The 17,491-nt window shown below is 37.0% G+C and overlaps 1 protein-coding gene and 1 non-coding gene across 3 annotated transcripts in view; both read left to right on the top strand.

Annotated features, from left to right (window-relative positions):
* Positions 1-17,491, top strand: part of DPP10 (dipeptidyl peptidase like 10) — a 635,980-nt gene that overhangs the window by 65,627 nt on the left and 552,862 nt on the right. The gene's annotated exons all lie outside the window — the stretch shown is intronic.
* LOC113598410 (U4 spliceosomal RNA) lies at positions 9,102-9,238 on the top strand. The gene has a single exon (XR_008295688.1). It is a non-coding gene; the product is annotated as a U4 spliceosomal RNA (small nuclear RNA).

Below are 17,491 nucleotides of genomic sequence, written 5' to 3'. Positions count from 1 at the left end.
TATAATTTTGTGTACATTTTTTTAGGATTTTTCTAATAAACTCTCATTATTTTAGTCTCTGGAAAGAGGGAGCTTTATAAACTTATTATATTATTGTAAACATTTACATTTTAGTATTACATTTAATGAAAAATGAATCATATTAGAAGAGATTATGTTGAAATCCTCAAGGTCTGGTAACACTTTATTGGTTGTACTTTTTGGGGGATAAATTTTTGGTATCAAAATGTAAAAAATGTGAAACTATAGACATATAAAGACTATGAGGAGAAAACTCTGCAGTGCTCTAACACTGCTTATGGTTTGCTGGAAAAGAAATACAATGAGTACTTATTTCAATCTCTAATGTCTGTACACTCAGACTCAAGGATTGAGAACTAATGACTTAACCTGAAAGTTTTAAAAGTGAGATGAAAATTAGTTAAAATTTAATTAACTGAGTTGGGAGAAGCAAGCTGACGCTATGGAGTGTGGGATGAGAAAGATGATTCAGTATTCCAAACATTAAAAAAGAAGGATGAAAACTGTAATTTATTATTTGAACTCACTTCCTGGGAGTTCTCTACTTTTATTAGCCTATATACAACCGTGTTTCAAGTAGAATTAAAACTGAGACATTTAAAATTCTGCAGTAGAAAAGTTGCATGGGTGTGTAGACTAAAAAATAAATTACTTGCATATAATTAGCAATCTAAGTTTATGAAATACAGAAAAGTGGGGCACCTGGGTGGTGATTTCGGCTCAGGTCATGATCTTATGGTTCATGAGAAATAAATAGATGGTAGATAGATAGATAGATAGATAGATAAAATAAATAAAGAAATATTGAAAAATTACAGAAAAGTAACTCTAAACTCAGTAGCTTAAAACAAGAATGCATATTTTTTTTACTTTTATTAAATCTATGTGAAAATATAGTAACATGCTTTCTACTTACAAACGAATTTGCCTGTCCTATGACACACATATTTCTAATATTTTTGTTGTTATTACTCCTCACATATTCCCGTGAAGAATTTCGAGTACCTCATTTATACTGCAATTCATATTAATATTTAAGTTTTATTACAAGTTATATGTTGATTTAGAGCTAGAAGGGAGTTTAGAAAAGACCCTAATAAAACACCTCATTCTTCTGGAAAAAAAACAAAAACAAACAAAAAACAAAAGACAAAACAAAACCTCTCGCTTGAGTAGTTAGTGAACAGAAGAGTTCCAAGGTTATAAGAGCTCCAACTCTCAGTTCTGATGAACTTTTCCTATTCCTTATTGCATCACTAAGATACAATGAAAATCACCAGATATAATGTTCTGTACTTTTGTTTGGAACAAACTCTTTCATTCAAGAAGTAGAGACATATTAAGTAAATCTGGCCTCTTGGTTCACTTTTTTTCTGTAATTCTCCTCTTGTTCTCTCCTCATACCCCCAGAGCCATTACTGTAGGTCATTCCCACCCTACCTCTTGTCAGACCAGTGGTTCTCATACTTTGGTGGCTGTAAGCGTCATCTGGAGAGTTAATGCACACAGAAGCCCAAGCTCATATGGACAGGACCTTTAGATTTGTACAAATTTTGTGTATGATTTTCATGCTCACTAAAGTTGCAGGCCTTAGAGTCCTATGTGTGCATCCGCATGGGCCCTTCCAGTCTTTCTCACTCTGCCTAATCAAGAGAAAATGCTTTGGTGGGCACAGTCTTTGTAATTCCTAGTCTATTTTTGTTGTTGTTGTCCTAAATCAGTGTCATTGGCACTCATTGGACAGAGTCACACTTTCTGCCTTAGTATTTAAGAACCCTGGCCCAACTTTCTAGCCTGTGTCCCTTTATTTCAGCACCACTGAACTCCTTACCTTTGGGAGGCAATATTAAAAGTGTGGTTTCAGCTCTTGAAGACTTGACTTAACATAGTTACTCTTAATAGAAGTTTTCTTGGCTTGCATTTTTTCTTTAGAAAAACAACAGCAACAGAGCTTTTTATGAGCTATGAATATACATAATATGTTGAGTCTAGGGATGAAGGCACTTGAGTTAATCTGTGGGTACTTATATGGCAGGCTCATCCCCAAAAGTGTCATGTTGTCCCTTTTCTGATTATTTTGCTGATGATGTATCAACTGACCCTTTGCTTTGAGTTTGCACATAATTCAATACCCAGGTTTGATTTCACAGACTCCCTGAAGCCTTTTATGGCTTCCCCAGTGTTATATATTCTCTTCCTCCTCTGCACATGTGTACAATGGTCATGTGGCCACTGTTATGAAAGAAATTCTGACATTGTGAGTGTATTTTCTACAGTATCCTCACACAAGGCAAATGAGCCAATTTTATTCCTTTTCATAATCACTGCACATGACAAGCTCCCTAAAATGCATATTGAATTCAGTGAATACACTCATTTTGAGCTCTTAATCTGTACAGCATTAATATTTCCCAATAATCATAATAACAGCTGCTGGTTCAGTAGTTAATGTGTACCAGCCTTATTAAGAATGTTATGCATATATCATTGGATATCCTTAGAACAACCACACTGAGATGTAGGTTTCTTAACTCCATTTTAAATACAGAGCAATTTGAGACCCAAAAAAGTTAAGTAACTTAATTTGTTACACTAGCTGTTAGGGACCAGAGCTGGGTCATAAATAGAGACACTTACTAACTTTATTGAAAGTGTCCATGATCATCTTAATATTGGCTGTAAATTACCTTTTTTTTTTAAAAAAAAATGAACTTAAAATGGCAAAGGCAGTAAGATATGACTATCTCGACATATCTTAAAGGCTTACAGTGAAAGAATTTATTATGTAATACAAAATCAAAGGTGATCTTCCAAACAAGATCAAGGGTTATAATTGTGTTAGACCACGTGTGTGTATGTGCTTGTGTGTGTGTGTGTGACATTTGTCTATGTGCAATTCAACTGCAGTTAGACAGGTGGTATTATTTTCTCCAGTAACTGCTTCCACTGTGCTTTCTGAAAGAAAATGGTCTGATTCCATATTTCAGGCACATTTTGTTATATAAAGAATCTCATTTTTATAAGACCTGCTTCTAGGACGTCATCTAAAGATACAGCCCCGAATATGATTCTTAGTTCTGTCCCTTCCAACCCAGTACAGGCTAGACCTGACTGCATAGGCATCTTTTGGGTTGCCGAAGTCTGTTATTTCCCCACCCGCTTCCTCTGTTTCCTACTTTCCCTTCTGGTGTTCTATTTTATAGGGAACATTTCAATGTGAGTTCCCTCTGACAGTACATTTGATAGCTCTTAGAGACTTTGGGCATCCCCTCTAGGGTTTCCTGGCATAGAGACTCTGTTTCTGCCAAGAGCAAGTCCCAGCAGAGCCTGTCACAGATGGGAACCTTTCCCCAGTTTGCAACCCTCTTGTGGGTGTGCATAGGATCCTAATCTCCACGTAACTTCTATAGCATCCTCTGACTCAGGCAAAACTCATATATCTTTCCACACCCAATGTGGGAACACAGGCTCTCCTTTTCTCTACCCCACACACATATACCCTGTCTTTGTTCTTCTGTCTCTCTCTTGACCCTTCTGCCACAACGGTAACAGGTGGCTTTGAAACAAAATTTCAGACATGAGATGTAAGGTAATCCACAAATCAGTAAGAAGTTTAGTGAAAGGAATGGGGGAAATGCTTTCATGTTACTTCAACCTTAAAGCAAGGGTTGAATTCTAGTGATGGGATGGAGTTGGAGAAATGGCTGGTTTGTTTTTTTTTTTCCAAATTCAGTCATTCCTCAGCTTTATTATCCAGATCAGTATTTATCATTTTTATCTCTGGGCCAAAGTAGGAAATGCATTATGCATCATAATTAAATTATCTGCCTCTATTCCTGTCTTCTATGCACACAGACCTCTGAAATAATTTTTTTTAAACCTAATACTTTCCTAAGGGGCCTGAGTGGCTCAGTCAGCTAAGCATACAATTCTTGATTACAGCTCAGGCCGTGATCTCACAGTTTGTGAGACTGAGCCCTGTGTAGGACTCTGAGCTGACAGTGTGGAGCCTGCTTGAGATTCTCTCTCTCTCCCTCTCTCTCTGCCCCTCCTCCACATGCATGCACCCTTGTGCACAAGTTCTCTCTCTCTCTCTCTCTCAAAATAAATAAATAATAAAAAACTAATACTTTTCTGTACTACATACCCTGCACTATAATTTTGGTTTCTATCAGTTTTCATTCATTCCTATCAGTTCATTCATTCCTATCAGTTTTCCAGACATTTATTTCATGACCCACTAACCTGATTAGATAACCTTTGAATGGATCAAGTTCCACAGCTTATAAAACAAGGCTGTAGAAGGTAAAGACTAATAAACATGTTGGCCTTTCTCTCCCTGATACAATGGATTCTCAGATCAACAGCTGGACCTTTCTAAAATTTGCCCTGAAAATTTTAGAATCTTAATCTGCAGTAGTTTTCTCTGCTGTGATCCCTGCACTACTGGGGAACATTTAGAGCAAGGAAAAGAGCAGCGGTATGTCATGGCATGTGCTCATCGTGGCCACTTTGATTGGTGGGTGGCTGGGTGTGTGTATGTGTACTTATGTTTATTAATACAATTTTATTGTTTTCCCTGAATGTGACGATAATGTATACTCTGGAACTATTTTTGAAACATATAAATGAATAAATTACCCACTCTTACTCATACAGAGTAAGCACTATTTCAGATCTTTCTCAGACCCTAGACAGTACACGAACTCACTCATGCACCCTTGTATTTTAGTAGTCTTTTTATTTCTGCCAGGGCTTTCTTGATTCTAGAAGTTGCTCATCCTGGAAATATGACCTTGACATAAAAGTCAGCTCTTGCTCTGAAGTTTAAACTGGCATGTCCCTGTTGCCTTGAAGGGTAGATTTATGCTTTCTCTGGGATAAGAACATGATCTTTAAACTCTATTAGCCTTTCTCTACCTCTCTCTCATTTAACATGAAAAGGCTTAGGTTTTTCTTTCCAACTTTCTTTTTTTTTTTTTTTTTTTTTTTAGCTTTTATTGTATACTTGCTAATTTTATTCTCAGTGTGACCTCTCAGATATCCACAGGGAAAGGCAAATTGCTCCAGAAAACCCCTGTGCAAGGGGAAGTTCAGAAAACAGACTTCTCTTTGTAAGAATAATATGGGCTGGAAAATGGTTCACAGGGGCACATAAAACCCTCTGGATACCAAGAGTGGAGGAGAGTAGACGTAATGATCTGGACAGGAGAAATAGTAATAAAGACTTTGCCTCAATCATTTTTTAAGTATTTATCATTTGAGTTATTGGGGTGTGGGTCTCTGGTTTCCAACTTGCAAAAGCAAGAATCCATAGATGGAGGGATACTGTCTGGTACAGACTCATTTAAAGCATTGCAATTCCATTTTAACATCAAGTTGCCTTACTTGATTATTTCAAAGCCAAGGATAGGATGCCAATTTCTGAGTGCCCCAGTTTATCCTAAAGTTGAAATGTAATGCTGTGACCCTAAGAAGTACATTTTGCGGGATGGCTTTGTCAGTGCTTGGTTTGGTCTCATGGGCAGTTTCTCAGTGAATTGTTTAAATTGCTAAGCGCCAACTATCATTCCTTATCTCAAAACTAAAATTAAAGCTTTACTCTTGGCAAAGGAGTACACGAAAAAAACAACCAAAACAAAACCTATATGCATTCCCCCCTTTATACACACACACTCTCAAAGTTCTCTGTCAGTGTCCGTGATGACAATTGTAAAGGTCTATCAAGTATATTTGCCTGACACGATGCTAAACATTCGTGTTAAATCCTCAAAACAGTATTTTGAGATAAATATTATCATTTTTTTTTTTACAAATACAATTAAAAAGATTCGAGAAGTTTCTTACTGATCTAACATGCTGGTAGAGCTTTCAACCCACTTTCTCAAGAATATCCTCTGGGCGTGTGCTAGTGTGCAGGTGCCCTTTGCTAGTTAATAGTAGATACCTTTTCAGACATCTGGTCAGAATCTTGTAGTTGTTTAGTAATAATGAAGAGGAAGATGAATAATGAAGAGGATCAGCTAATCCTTCAACCAAGTGATTTCCCTGGTCCTCTTATTTCCAGGCATCATGTTTGTATTAGTAATAACTCCCTAAGCAAGTGTCAGGGGCTCTCATTTGCTCTCATTTCTACAGCAGACTTTACTAACAGATTATAGCAGTCTTTCCAGTGGAATCCTTCATAAACAGCACTTAAGCCACCCATCAGCAATCAGTTGTGAGTGACATCAAAATTGAAACCGTTGTGCCATTCTGGCCTTCTCCCATCCAATGACTCTTCTACTCTGATGTTTGAAAAGTAAGTTTTGAATTTTTAACTTGAATCTGTAAGAGATAGGTTGATTTGCATCAGGCACTGTATTAGGTGTTATGCAGAATAAGCTGGTCAACTCATTGGATATCCTTTGTCATGGAAGGTAGATTAAGTTGGCTTTCCCTATTAACAAAAACAACAGTAACATCTTAGTGTTACAATGAGTTAAGAATTTTAGGAAAGCGCATTACATCTATATTCTTGATTTTAGGATTTGACTTGAACAACTTGAGTTCAAAAAGAAATCTCATTGTTTCCCTCACAACCCCTTAATGTATAGCATCTAGCAACAACCACCACAATAATTTAAGTTCATTTATGTATTTTTTAAAGAAAGAGATAGTGAATGAGTGAGGGTGGGGCAGAGAGATGGGGGGTGGGGGTGTGGGGAGACAGAGAATCCCAAACAGGCTCCACACTGTCAGCACAGAGCCCAGCATGGAGTTCCAACTCACGAACCCTGAGTTCATGACCTGACCTGAAATCAGGAGTCTGATGCTTAACCGATTGAGATGTCCCACAGCCACCACAATAATAATAAAACTTTCCTGCCTTCCTACTGTGAAGCTAAGGTCTTTACTGACTACTCCCTATGCACTCAAATGCAATTTTCACAAAAATCTTATGTATGAATAGAGCCAAAATAACTACAATTTAACCTTCGGTAATGTAGCTAATAACTAGAAAATCCTGAGCTAAATACCAGATTGCTTCTCTATCTTTAAAGCTTATTATGATACAACAGAGAACATAATGATAGTAACAACTTTTCATAGCAAATGAGCTAAAATGAGCAGTTTTTCTAGTATCTCCAAGACTTTTTATGAACTGCATGTTTAAACATTTTGCTAGATTTTAATATTTTGATTATCCTTGGTAGCTGCAAATTTCCACTGTCTTTTTTCTTTTTCTTGAAAGAACACAACCCACCTCATCTGACATCCTCAGAATCTTGCTTTGTGCAGATTATTGATATAAAATAGTAATACACGTACTCATAAATATGTTCTTAGATATTGTGATTAGCAGTGAATCAGCAAGAGCTCATTGAACTCCCTCTCCTCCCCATCAGCACTGGTGATGTTTGTCCTGTGAATTCTGTAGTCCTGGCACCATAATGAAAGGTATATCCAAGCTAGCCTTCTGCCATCAGCCAAGCCACTTCCAGCTTCACTGACTTTTCATTAGACTTATTTTGGTTTGCTATTATATAGGAACACTTGATATTTTGGAATAGGACTGTCCTGACTTACATTTCATCTATCTGTTAACTGTTCGACTTCCATCAGATCAGCTAATCCTTCTGTGCCTCAAATTTTATCTTGAAAGCAGGGAAGTTCTGGTCCTAAAGTTGTCATAAAAATTTTAATATATTCACGAGAGATTCCTTTGAACTTATGAGGCTCATTGACTGTTATTACTATCCCAGGGACTACTATGAGGTAGGCAACACATGGATGTATAATTTTAAACAGTTAAAAGAACATAAGACAAGTAAGACAAACGTGAAGGGACAATGTTTAATAGAAAATTATTATTAATATTTATTATGTAAATCCTTAATGGTATTTGGTGACGTTTCTATAGCTTCACATGGACTTACTGTTTTTCACATAAATTATAATACATATATACATATGTATATTCATATATATATGCATGCATACACATATGAGAGTGTGTGTGTATGTACGTAATGTTTTTTTGTGTTGTACTAACTACTGGGCATATATTTTGACTTCCAATTTACTGCAGGTAAGAGTTTTTACCAATGTTTTGCCTTAGTAATATATGGAAAATCATCTTGACAGCCTTTAGTATTAGTTTCTTGGCACCAGAATGCCTTATTGCTAAGCAGGTGACAACTATTTCTATTATAATTGTGGCAGCCTCCTATTTTTAGTACCAGTTTTGGTATAAGATCAATTACACACATTAATCCTAGTGATAGAACATCTTAGTGACTAAACTTATAAAGCCTGGTAGTTCTGTTAAAGTCTGAAAATAAAACTATGCTTAGGTTAGAACAAAACAACATAAAAAAAAACAGAAGTAAGGTTTAGCAAAAAATATATTTTTATTTCCTCAGATTTTCATGTAATTATATATTTTTTATATGTGCTATAGTAACAGAAACTGTAAAACTGGTCACCTGGTAAAGAGTTACGTTTTGATAACAGAAGATGAGTGAAAAATCTCATCATAATCTTTGACTTAGTTAATGGCAGCTATGGAAAACAATATACATAAGTTAAAAGGCCATAACCCATGCCACCATCAAGTATTTGATTTATCCAAATTTATATCAAAAAGTCTATTAGCTCAAATGTTGACCTCTCTTCTTTTTTCCCTTCTTATTTTTTTCTTTACCTACTTCTCTCCTCATAGTCACCAGAGAATGCTTGTGGGCAGTAAGATAAATATTAGGTGGTGTTTTCGAACAATAGCTATGCTTGGCTGGATGAGGATTTGTGCAAAAAGTAGTTAAATATGTTGGCTAAAGTGGATAATCTATGGATCAAGATAATACTCGAGTTTGGTTTACTACTTATAGTATCTGTCTTATTATTTTGAAATTCAAAATTAGTTTTAAGAAAATATTTTAAGATTCAAGTCTTTAATGTGTTGGCTACTTACTAATCTATCGAAAGTGGCATTTTGAAGTAAGAAACTAAATGCCATACAATAAATAGATTAAAAGCCCATTTGATATTAAAAAATAATTCTGTGAATTTATTTTTATGTGCTTTAGTATCAGAACTGAAGCTTTGCGCAGTGGCAGTATCGTAGCAAGTGAGGTTTATCTGAGGCGTGATTATTGCTAGTAGTATCAAAACTGAAAATAAAGCCTTGTCAATCTATCAATATGTAAATAACTATATTAGTTATATATATGAATGTCCAGTATGATACACAGGTCTTTTAAAATCACTTCCACAATTGCTATAAATTAAGCCATATTGATAGCAATTTTTTTTTTTTTTTGCCAATATGAAAGTAATATAAAAATGTTTCTGGAAAAAAAAAGTGTTTCTGGGGGTGCCTAGGTGGCTCAGTCAGTTAAGTGTCTGCCTCTTGGTTTCTGCTGTGGTCACGATATCGTGGTTTATGAGTTTGAGCCCTGCGTTGGATTCAGCACTGACAATTAGGAGCCTGCTTTGGATTCTCTCTCTCTCCCTCTGTCTCTACCCCTCCCCTGCTTGCATTCTCTCTGTCTCTCTGTCTCTCTCTCTCTGTCTCTCAATAAGTAGACAAACAAATAAATAAATAAACTTTAAAAGACTGTGTCTAGCATTATAAGAATTGCAATGGAGGGAGCCTGGGTGGCTCAGTTGGTTGAGCGTCCGACTTAGGCTCAGGTCACGATCTCATGGTCCGTGAGTTCGAGCCCCGCGTCGGGCTGTGCTGACAGCTCAGAGCCTGGAGCCTGTTCCAGATTCTGTGTCCCCCTCTCTCTCTGCCCCTCCCCTGTTCATGCTCTGTCTCTCTCCATCTCAAAAATAAATAAACATTAAAAAAAAAAAGAATTGCAATGGAGAAGTTAGAATTTAAAGCCATAACAAATAGCTTACATAATTAAAACAATTTTGTATGTGGTAAATTGTTTGGCCTGGTGGTATAAATATTTCTTAATGATTCAAAGTAATAGTTGTGAACAACTTGTAAAATGATAGTGTGAGAGAGAATGCATTGTATTTAAAAGCTGGAGTGATAAATACAAAATCTTGCATAGCTGTGTATTTAAACCTTTCATTGTGACAATTCTGAATACATTTTAGTGGGATTAAAATAAAGTATTAGCATAGATTTTATAGCAAGTTGATCTTTGAACAACAGGGTTTGGGGCACTGACCTCTGCACAGTTGAAAATCTGAGCATAACTTTCAACTTGGCAAAAATTTACCTACTAATAGCGTACTATTGACGGGTAGCCTTATCAATAACATAATCAGTCAATTAACCATATTTTGTATGTTTATGAATCAGATATGGGATTCTTACAGTAAAGGCAGCTAGAGAAAAGAAAATGTTAATAACAAAATTATAAGGAATAGAAAAATACATTTACAATGCTATGCCTATATTTAATGAAACAAAGTCCATGCATAAGTGGTTCCCATGCAGTTCAAACCTATGTCGTTCAGTATCATCTGTATATGCTATTTCCTCCCATCTGTATCGCAAGACCCTCTCTCTTTACCTCTGCTTTCAGATTTTATTTCACAGAGTTCTAAAAGTTCTGTGATGGAATAGGAATACTTGCCATATTAATACATGGTAAGTTTTTTCTCTTGTAAATCTCAGTCATAATAGGAATAATGGAATGATTCTCATGGCAGTTTTAAAAGTTTCTTAATGAGGGTCACCTGGATGGCTCAGTCAATTAAGCATCTGACTTTGGCTCCGGTCGTGATCTCGCAGTTCCTGAGTTTGAGCCCGTCATCGGGCTCTGTGCTGACAGCTCAGAGCCTGGAGCTTGCTTCAGATTCTGTCTCCCTCTCTCTGCCCCTCCCCCCTGCGCCCACGGGCACACACTCTCTCTCTCTCTCTCTCAGAAATAAAAATAAAACATTAAAAAAATACTAAAAACTTTTTTTTTATATTTCAGATGTATCTTATAAGGTTTTAAAACTGAATTTTGTACCAGTATTAGTTTCTCTTTATTTCTTTTTGTTTTTGTTACGGTGTAATTGACATAACATTGTATTCAACCACCAGTCTGTTCTCTGTACACGTGAACTTGGTTTTTGCTTTTGTTTTGTTTTGTTTTAATCCTACAAGTGAACTCATACAGGATTCATAGTTTTCTGTCTGACTTATTCATTCCATATAATGCCCTTACAGTCAATCCATTATGTCACAAATGGCAAGATTTCACTCTTTTTTTTATGGCTGAATAATATTCCACTGTATATATCTTTGCCACATTTTCTTTATCCATTGATGGACATTTGGGTTGTTTCCATGTCTTGACTATTGGAAATAATGCTGCGATGAGCATGGAGGTGTATATATATTTTTAATTAGTGTTTCCAGGTACAATGGCACTGTAGTGATACAGATGAATCTCACAGTGTGTCTTTCCTACTTAATTAATGTTTTGATATAAAATACACTGTAAGAAGTAATAAGCATGGAGCGCCTGAGTGGATCAGTCGGTTAAGTGTCTGACTTTGGCTCAGGTCATGACCTCACTGTTTCTGAGTTTGAACCCTGCATGGGGCTCTGCACTGACAGTGAGGAGACCTGCTTGGGATTCTCTCTCTCTCTCTTTTTGCCCCTCACCTGCTTGCACGCTCACATGCTCCTTCTCTCTCTCTCTCTCTCTCAAAAATAAATATTAAGAAAAAAATGAAATATTAAAAGAAGTGAATGGGGAGTACCCATTTACTCGGTAGTAACCATCTGACTCTTAATTTGGGCTCAGGTCATGATCTCACGGTTTGTGAGATCAAGCCCCACGTTGAGCTGAGAGCACAGAGCCTGCTTAGGATTCTCTCTCTACTTCTCCCTCTGCCTCTCCTCTGCTCATGTGTGCATGCTCTCTCAGAGTAAATAAAATGAAAAAAGAAGTGAATGATCAGGGTGGTTCAAACTGATTAGGTCTATATGAAGTGATCAGAAAAAGCTTTGTAAATAATGATGTTTTAGCTGGACCTCAATAATAGGTAGCATTTAAAAATCTAGGGGGAAATATGGTGCATTCCAAGAAGAGAAAACTTCTTAGACAAAGTAATAGTAGCCAGTGAGCAGCAAACATGCAAAATGTGGCTTATTTTCAGTAAGTAAGCTGCTTCAAAAGAGAAGTTAAGACAAATGAGGTTGAAAGTGAAGTCTGATGTCAAATCATTGCCTGCCACACTAAAAGTATCTTAAAAAATTTTGTTGGTTTTTTAAAAAATTTTTTAATGTTTATTTATTTTTGACAAAGAGAGAAACAGAGCATGAGCAGGGGAGGGGAAGAGAGGGAGACACAGAATCTGAAGCAGGCTCCAGGCTCTGAGCTGTCAGCACAGAGCCTGACACGGGGCTCAAACTCACAGACGGTGAAATCATGACCTGAGCCGAAGTCAGTTGCTCAACTGACTGAGCCACCCAGTCGCACCTTGTTGGTGTTTTTAAGCCAAGTTGTTATATGATATGATCTGAGAGTTTAGAAAGAAGTTACTGCACAACTTTTGAGTTACACATTTTTTTTTAAACAAGCTTTACAGAAGAAGGAGAATTCAGGTCCATGGACAAATCATCAAAGAAAAGGAACTTTACTTTTTTTTCCTTAAGAAGTGCCTAGTTGACATGAAAAAGGTCAATCTGGTTCCAGGAGAGGAACAGTAAATCTCTGGGGTCAGGAAGGGTGCTGTGGTGAATGAATAGCTTCATAAAAATGATACAGCAGTCCTGAATGATGGTGATTATAGCTGTTGTGTATTACTATGATTATCTTGTATTTATTGAATTTTTGCAACGGGTGAGTTACCAGACAGTAAAGAAGTATGTTCACTAGCTGATCAAACGTTGAAAGAATAACAGAAGGATAGTCTTTTGACCTTTGAATTCAGTATTTAAGTATTTCCCAAAGCCACTAGATTTTTTTTCTTCCTGTTCACTGTCTGCTCATTGTCCTTGGATGCAGTACTTGCTCATGTTAGAATATATCCCATGATCCAGATCTTTTTCTTAGGCACCTTCCTGGCAAGGTCTGATTTTGCAGGCAGTGTGCATTGTTTAATTCTTTTGTAAAATAGATATATAATGTCCAACTTTAGTGAGACAGACTTCTCACTTTAAATAGTGAATTTGCTGCACAGCTTATCTACCATAAATCTTAACTGAGACACAGACCTTCCTTTTTGTGACAGGTTAAAATTTAAAGTTTGTGTTGAGGAGAGAAACTCATATAAGAGTTTGGACTCTTGGACTACATACAAGATCTGTGAGGAGAAAGGTCTAGAGGGAAGGGAGAAAAATGGAATGGAGATATATCTGTGGGGAATGTACAGAATAGGGAATCAACAGTATGAACAGTAGAGACAACTATGAGTCTATGGGGTAGGGTGATGATAATCACAGCTCTCAGAATATTTATATTCACTCTTCTTAGGGTCTTAGAGAAATTTCCAGGAAAAAAAAACTGCTATGAATGCCAACCTAATAACAGTTTATTTTCCAAAACTGTATTTGGTAGTTACTGGCAACTAAGAAAGGCTTGACTTCAGCAAACGTGCTATGAGGTATCTCATTCCCATATTGGCTAGCAAAGTCCTCTCTCAAAACTTCTGTGATTATATTAATGAAGGGTAGTAGCTTGCTATTTCAAATATGGTTTCTATGGGTAAATAAGTATTCAACACCAGTGAAATGCCAACATTCTGTATGTCCAAATTGTGAAAGTCCTGTGTGCTATTAGAGAAGCTTCCACAAGCTGGGACTTCTTTATGGCAGCAGTAGCAAGAGAGTGAGAATGAGATAGGGTTAGAGATCTGGTCCAGAAAAGTATTTCATGGCTTTCTTCTCTTGTGGCTTTGGAGGGGTATGCAACTGTGGTTACTGCAAAAAAAAAAAAAAACAAAAACACAGTTAGAAATAATAGCAACAGTGGAAGCTACCCAGGGCAGGTCCCTGTACTTTGGGAAATGAAGTACTTGTATCTGCTCCTTTATCTTGATTGAAATGCAAAACCACTTCAAACACTTTTCCCTCATTTCCAACAGCTTCACTAAGAAAAGCTCTACAGCTTTCTCTAAGAAAAGTTTTGAAAAGTAGGTGTGATTGGCCTAATTTTATTAATGACCATTTTAAGGCATATTGAGATTGAGGCTGTCACTGCTAAACACAGCACCTTATATCCCTAAATACCATATCTCACAGATACACACACATCTTGCTTTTCTGCCACCTTTTAAAACTGTCTCCATTGTCTCTGTGGGAAAAAAAGTGATTTTTATGTAATTTTATTAGAAAGCTTTTATTTGAACTCAGAATATCCCAAATCTTAGCTCTAAGTTTCTTCAACAAATATCTATGAGGGCTCATAGAAGTACAAAAGCATAAAAGAGAGAAAAACAAACAAACAAAAAAAAACAAACAAAAAAAAGTAGGCAGTGATGTCTGCAAAATGACAGCAGTGCTATTTCTAGTGTTTGCCCCCACCCGCTCCCCAGAACATTTATTTGAACACTATCCACACATAAAAACACCTTCATAAGAGCAAAAATACCAGCTGAGAGAATATAGCACCTATGTGAAGCACAGAAATAAGAAAGGCTTCAGTGAGGAAGGCAGGAAAAATAGATTCACATTGCCCCCCATTACCTCTCTCCCAAGCCTGGCTACCCATCATGGAGAGAGACACCTTCCCTGTGGGAAAAGGAGAGTGAAATGAGTGTCCAGCTTCACTGCAAACCACAGAGCCAGCCTGCACAAGCACTAGGTCAACTACAGATGCCTTAGGTGTTTCCCTATGGGCTGTTCCAAACGTAGGTTCTAGGCTCACCCAGGTGTCTGCCAGCTCTTGTGGCCCCAGGTACCTTGCATGGCCTCTAACAGCTTTTAAGACATCAGGCTCTTGGTAGGATTCCACAAACCCAGATCCCTTGCCCAGCCAGGTACAAACTAGCTCCAGCAGCCCCAGCCAGCATCAGACCCCTCCTGGGGTAAATCCAATCCTGGTACATCTCATGGCCTTTCAGCTCCCATAGCTGTAGGCGGTAACCACAGGCTTGCAATCAGCCCCATGGACTTAGGTTCCTGGCCAGAATCAGTGTTACAGCAACTACTGCAGCCCCAAACTCCAGGCATTCTCCAACAATAGGCCAGGCCTTATGATCCTGGATTTCACTGACTCCCTCAGATATAGGCTCCTGACCCTCCACAGGACCAGACCCTGCATTCTCCATGGCCCTACATTCTGGCTCCCACAGACACAGGCTCCCAGCCTGCCACTGTGCCAGACCCCTATAGACCCAACCTTCAGGTTAGTCACCCAGTTCTCAGTTTACAGGCTTATTCCATGACCCAGGCTTTAGGATTGCACTTGTGTTAGACTGGTCTCCATTGACCCAGCTTCCACAAGGCTCTTAGAAAATTAGGCTCCTGACCCATCCTGGTACTAGAATGACCTGTGCATACTCAGATGTTAGGTCCATCTGAGTGGTCCTTGGTATATAGATAGCTTCTCTGGATTCAAGATCTAGGTTTACCCAAGTACACATAGATAATAGGCCCATTACCACAGACTTAGGTGCCAGGCCTGTCCAATGAACCCAGACCCCCATCATGTACCCATGCACCAGGCCTATCCAGACAATAACTTTAGTGAAAGCCCACCCACGATGCCACCAGATGGCTCACCTCAAATCTCTGGGTGGACTGACTAATGAAGGGCTTTACCTCTTGAAGCCACTGTGTAAAGACTGAAGAGGTGCCTACTTTAACAAATGCATAGACGACAACCCAAGGACACAAGGATCATGGATAATCAAGGAATAAATACCAACAAAGGAAACAAAGGGGCTTCTGATGGGTTCAGTTTGTAGAGCATGTGACTCTTGATCTCAGGGTTGTGAGTTCAAGCCTCATGTTGGGCATGGAGCCTACTTAGGAAGGAAGAAAGGAAGAAAGAAAAAGAAAAGAAAACTAATAAAACTCCAATGACTTGTCCTAAAGAAATGGAAATCTATGAACTGTCTGACAAAGAATTCATAGTAATTCTCTTAAAGTTAGGGAACTATAATACATAATGATAACTAAATGATATTATAAAAACAATTCATAAATAAAATTAGAAGTTCAGTGAAATAATAGGAAGCATTAAAAAAAGAAAATGGAGATCCCAAAGTTAAAGAATACAATGATTGAACTGAAAACAAACAAACAAACAAAAAAAACAACAGAGAGCTTCAACAGCAATTTTTAACCAAGGGGGGGACAAAAACAGTGAACTAGAAGATAGGTCATTTGAAATCATCCAAAGGAAAAAAATACATATACATATACATATATATATATAAATATATGTATATGTATATATATATACACACACACACACACACAACACACTGGTAAAGGTAAGCATATAGTCAGATTCATAATATTCCAATATTATAAATGGTGATGTGTTGGTTACTTAACTCTCATATAAATATTAAAAAGACAAGAGTAGTAAAATAATTATAGCTACAATGATTTGGTAATGGATAGACAATAGGAAAGGAAATATTGATATAAAAAATTTTAAATGTGGGGAAGGCAGTGAAAGTTTAGAGTTTGTACATAATCAAACTGAAGTTGCTATAAACTTAAAAGTAGACTGTAACGGGACAAAAAGGTTATTATAGAATTATAAACAGATCAATATGTCAAGAGGATAACACAACTGTAAATATATATGCACCTAATATTGGAGGACTTAAAGCTGTTAAACACATGCTAACAGATCTGAAAGGAGAAATAGACAACAAGACAAAATAGTGGAGAATTTCAATACCCCATTTTCAACAATAGATCATGTGGTCACAAAATCAATAATAAAATAATGGATTTGAACTCTAATTAGATCAAATGGACCTAACAGACATATACAGAATATTCTACCCAATAGCAGCAGAATGCACATTCTTCCCAAGCATACAAGGAACATTCTCTAGATACATAGTATGTAAGGTCACAAAACAAGCCTTAGCAAATGTAAGAATATTGAAATCATACCAAGTATCTTTTCCAACCACAATGGTCTGATGCAAGAAATCAGGAACAAGACGACACTAGAAAATTCACAAATATGTGGAATTAAACAGTACCCTACTGAACAACCAATAGGTCAAGGAAGAAATTAAGTAGGAAATTAAAGTATATCTTCAAGCAATGAAAATAGAAATATAATATACCGAACTAATGGGATGCAGCAAACACAGTGCTAAGAGGGACGTTTACATAAAAGGGGCATGTTACATAACCACCTAAACTAAGAAAACAGATAATGAACAAACAATCTAGTTTTACACCTCAAGGAAATAAAAATAGATGAACAAAGTGGCTCAAAGTTAGCAGATGGAAGAAAAAGAAACAAACATCAGAGCAGGAACAGATGAAATAGAGACCAGAAAACAATAGTAAAGATCAACAAAATGAATTCCTGATTTTTGTAAATAACAA

Source organism: Acinonyx jubatus, chromosome C1 (assembly GCF_027475565.1).
Source record: "Acinonyx jubatus isolate Ajub_Pintada_27869175 chromosome C1, VMU_Ajub_asm_v1.0, whole genome shotgun sequence".
Lineage (NCBI taxonomy): Eukaryota > Metazoa > Chordata > Mammalia > Carnivora > Felidae > Acinonyx > Acinonyx jubatus.
The sequence above is the reverse complement of the archived record's forward strand: the minus strand, read 5'-3'. Positions and strand labels throughout refer to the sequence as shown.